The 5168-nt window shown below is 37.8% G+C and overlaps 1 pseudogene; it reads left to right on the top strand.

Moving 5' to 3' along the window:
* Window positions 1–1659: 1659 nt before the first annotated feature.
* Window positions 1660–2462, top strand: LOC148295234 (putative LRR receptor-like serine/threonine-protein kinase At1g56140 pseudogene; annotated as a pseudogene).
* Window positions 2463–5168: the final 2706 nt, after the last annotated feature.

Here is a 5168-nt window from a genome sequence, read left to right as displayed (position 1 = left end):
TCATCCGAGTACAATTATCCACAACCGTCACAAACCACCGGAAGCTAGAATGAGAATTTATAGGTGAGGGCCCCCAAACATCAGAGTGAATTAACTTAAACGAAGTAGTACTCTTACTTGAACTGAACGGGTAGGGCACACGGTGACTTTTAGCCAAAATGCAAGTGTCACATTTGAAGTCGGAGTCCTTAAAATATGATAATAAATCTGGTAAAATATGCTTCATATATCCAAAGGATGGATGCCCCAACCAGACTTGCCTTTGTTTGATATCATAGGTATGTGTCACATTGTGAACCATGCCTATACTGAGATCCTCCACATAATATAGCCCCTCTCTCATAGTACCACGACCAATTATCTCCTTAGTGTGAATATCTTGAAGTAAACAAAAACTCGAGTAGATTAGTACACAACAATTCAATTGTTCAGTAATCTGACTAACTGACATTAGCTTATTTGATAGAGATGGAACAAGTAAAGTATTAGATAATGAAATAGAGGGGGAGAGAGCCACAGTGCCAACCCCTGTCACAAGAGAAGTAACTCCATTGGCATTAGCAATACTAGTTCGTCTGGGTTGGCTAGTACGTAGAAAATCATCAGGATCAAATGTCATCTAATCGATTGCACCGGAATCAATTATCCAGCCTGTTGAATTTCTATCATCCGAAGTATGAAATACATAGCCAGAGTCACTACTTGCAGCTTCACATCTTTTTTGATCTTTTTCATATCGTGTAGTGTTAGTTCGGGGTCGAGGTCTGGATCATCGGGGTCGGTTGGTCGGGTCGGCGGCAACACCTCGTCCAAGTGAGGCTAGTTGGTTGGGTCGGTGTCGTCAATGCTTCTAGGTAGGTAGGTTGAGAAGGGTTGGTGGTGCTATTTCCAGCAGGGGAAAAAACATCTTCCCCCACGGAGGTAGCAAAGATTCAGAACAAGAGTCAGCAATTACAAGATCGCTACTCTGATACCATGTCAAACATAGAGAAGATTAAGTAGAGAAAGTGGAGAATGTAGAGAGAATGAGAGCTGCAACATATTTTCTGATTTCAACTAGTTAACTTGTTTCTATTTCTTATCATACATTTATACAAGTAATATCCTACAATAATACAAAAGTCCTCCATGAAACATTCCATGAAACAAGGACTACATACTTCAAGGAAAGTACTTCATAAAACAAGGAAAGAAAGTCTTCCTTGAAACTAGTGTGCCATGAGACAAGGAGTGTCTTATGTTTTGTCTTATGTTCCACATGATGACAAGATGACAACTACATATGCTAACAGCTAACATAAAGTACTCTAGGTTACATCCAATTTCTTTTTATTTTTCTCTTCTACTTGTTATTAGTTGTTAACATGCACTGGTTCTTCTCCATGTAATGTTTCAGGAAGAAATGACTTGCACCTTGTAAGATCCCACATCGACCAACGAAGAGGGGGTAATGTGCCTTATATGTACATACCTGCATCCATCTAACATGAGGCCTTTTGGGAGCTTACTGACTTCGGAGACGTAGGAACTCCGAAGTTAAGTGAGTCGGGGGCCAGAGCAATTCCAGGATGGGTGACCCACTGGGAAGTTAGTAGTGAGCTCCCATAAACAAAACCGTGAGGGCAAGAGAGGGGGGGCGAAAGCGGACAATATCGTGCTATGATCCGGAATGTGACACACCTTGACTGGCCTACCCGCTTCAATATATTGTTGGGAACAGCAAGAAGTCTTGCTTACCTTCATGAGGAGTCAAGGCCCAGGATTGTACATCGAGATGTCAAAGCCAGTAATATTTTGCTCAATGCAGAACTCTCCCCAAAAATATCAGATTTTGGATTGGCAAAGCTTTATGATGACGAAAAAACCCACATTAGCACCCGAGTTGCAGGGACAATGTAAGCCTCCGTATCTTGTAGAGGTTATTTGGCGTCGAAGTATGCAATGCGCGGACATCTGACAAAAAAGGCTAATGTATTTGGTTTCGGGGTTGTCGCTTTGGAGATCATTAGCAGGAGACCAAATTCTAACAACAACTTGGATCCTGAGGAGATTTATCTTCTTGAATGGGTAGGAAAACTTAGCCTAGCTACTTTTATTTTAGCATTGCTGTGGAAACTCTTTATTTTTTCCCTTTTTGACCATGCTATGATGTTTGTTTTCAGGCATGGACTCTACATTAAAAGGACCAGAGTCTGGGGCTGGTGGATCCGAGATTGACAGGGTTTAATGAAAATGACACAACTAGATTGATAAAAGTAGCTCTCCTCTGCACTCAGGCTTCACCAACGATGAAGCCATCGATGTCACGTGTGGTGGCAATGCTTTCTGGAGATATTGAAGCAAGCATTGTTATGTCAAAGCCAAGTTATTTCACATATTGGGATTTCAAAGATGTAACCACAAGTAGCTTTTTGGTGGATGATGATACCCCATCAATTGAGAGCATTGTTGTCCACAAGTAGCATTAGATGAACTGATGCTTGGATGCTTGGATGAAATGCTTAAAGGCTTTTATAATACAAAAAATCCAACGTTAACTTACGTAGAGCAGTGGAATCTCTGACCAAAAAACAACCTAGACCAGTGAAATGGGGCTAGCTTTCCAATATTTGCTTTTGGGTTAGAGCATCTCCAACCGATGTGTCAAAAGTGTCACATAGACATTTAACGGCTAGAAATAACATCTCACATTACTCTAACCGATGTGTCAAAGCTGATGTGGAATGACGGCTGGAGGTTGAGATGTTATTTTTGACATTCCAAAAGCAAGATGTCAAATGAATATTTTATTATTTTTATTTTATTTTATTTTTAATTAAAAATAAATCGATACTAAAATGTAATAAAATAATAATTTAATTTGACATATCGGGTGGAATGTAAAGCTGTGTAAGATGTCAAATTGACACATCATCCATCAAATTTAAATTTGATGTTTGGTATTTGACATCTCCCTTTGAGATGCTCTTAGAGTTCCAACTTTCAATGCCATATTTTTCTTTTTATATTGTGGAGTTCCACGCGCGCACCCACAGTCTTTGTCCAACAAGTGTGCTGCTATTTCCAACCCTCTGTCATATTTTCTACTAACTTTATTTTTCCATCCACGGTGTAAATTTGAAAAAAATACAATCCTATCATTCCACCAACCATTATTCCTAAACTACCCTTCAATGTGGACACACTCATATTGTGCCATGTGTATTGACAAACTAAATAATAATAAATAAATAAACAATATTAAAAAAATCAATCTCCATCTTTTTCTCTCTCCTCCACCCTTTCTTTGAAATATTCAGACAAAAGGTCTGGGAAATTAAAGAGAAAACTATATTTCTCTCGGAATTTCTCAACCTACCCAACCCATAACCAATATTTTTCCCCCCTTTTCTGCTTGGAAAAATAAACCATTTTCTTTGAAACATGATCAACTTACAAACTGTTGCAGAGACATTTTAGCGAGAGAGAGAGAGGGAGAAACTGGAATTGGGAAAAGAAAAACAATGAAAAGGTATCAAATTATAATCTCGTAACACATTTTCGGTGGGTTAAGGAATTTCGGGAACTTAGCAATCCCCAAACCCATTTTTGGTCAAGATTCCAAACCACTATACCCACTCATTTTGAATCCAAAATTTGATGAACGAAACAGTAGTTGTTTCAAGAGAAAATCGCATCACCACCAAACCCTGGGTGTTGGGGAGGAGAGAGAGAGATATATATATATATATATATATATATAACCTAGAACATAGATAGAAGGAGGTGGCGTAGGTGGAGGAGAGAAAGATCGGGTGGGGGAGCCCCGTCGGGGAGAGGGCCTGGGATAAGTTGGTGCGGCTGAGAGGTTATTTATTTATGATTTTACCTTTTTTTTATATTTTAAATTATTTTAAAGGAAAAGAGTTTTTTTATTAATATTTTTGTCCTTAGAAGTCCTTATAAGTCATTTTACAAATGGGTGAATAGTACCAACCTTTACCTCCCCTTACCTTTTGGCATGGCAAATGGGTGGAAATGCCCTTAGCACCCGAACTAATTTATATTGCAAATTTCAGACCAACCGCTAGATTTAAGTCAATTTAATCCAAATTGCTATTAAAAATTAGACATGAGGCGCACGTGTAACCTAATTTGAGGGCAATTTGGTCATTTTAACATTTTCCCTCTTGAAACCCATCGTCCCCCTTTCCCTGAAAACTTGAAAAGCAAACTAGAAAAAGAAAATGAAGTTCGAAGCCCACCTCGAGAAAATATGCAGAGAAATCAAGTTCCCCATTTGGTAACTCTATCTGTACCAAAATACTCCAACTAGTTATGATTTGTGATTATTTTGTATATCAAAACCAGCTATGCTTGGTTGATGTGAAAATGGAAGAAAACTAATCCCCAATTAAACAAAACAGAGTGCAGTTTTGTGCCCTTTGATTTATGATTGTTTTTGTTCTATGAAAAATGCAAAACACCCATCTTAGTAATACCAAATTGTTGTTTTTTTTTTTTTTTTTTTTTTGGGGGGTTACCAAATTGTTGTTTTAAAAGCTAAAAAGGACCCGCTTAGCGCTAGGCGCCATCTATCAAAACAATAAAGCCGGGCGGCTATACTAGGAAAAAAACCAAATCTAGCCGCGCGGTTATACTATTTTTAAAAATAATTAAAAAAGAAAAACCCAGTACAGCCGACCGGCTATACCATTAAAAATTTTAAAAAAATCTAGTATAGCCGAACGGCGATACTATTTTTTTTTTAAATTAGGGAAGAACGGGTATAGCCGCCCGGCGATACTATTTTAAAAAAATTAGGGACAAAATCCGATTATAGCCGGTCGGCTGTACCTTTTATTTATAAATTTTAAAAAAAAACCAATGTGATATTGCTCTTGCTTTTTCTTGAGTTTGAAACGTGGTTGCCCATTTTTCTCAAGTTGATTAATAGAAGGAAGATGCTCAAATAACTCAATGATGATTTGAATTTAATTATTGGAGTCAAACAATGCATAACTGTGTTGAAAGTTTTCACTTCAATCTTATTTGCATTTGATCTTATTTGCATTTCACTTCAACCGATTATAGCCAGAATGGCCAAGTAAGCTGCTCCTGCTAAAAAGCCATAAAAGGCTGTCAAAGTTACTACTGTAATGGATACTAAAAATGTAACTTATTAATAA

Source organism: Prunus avium, chromosome 4 (genome assembly GCF_965620075.1).
Source record: "Prunus avium chromosome 4, drPruAviu1.hap1.1, whole genome shotgun sequence".
NCBI lineage: Eukaryota > Viridiplantae > Streptophyta > Magnoliopsida > Rosales > Rosaceae > Prunus > Prunus avium.
The sequence above is the reverse complement of the archived record's forward strand: the minus strand, read 5'-3'. Positions and strand labels throughout refer to the sequence as shown.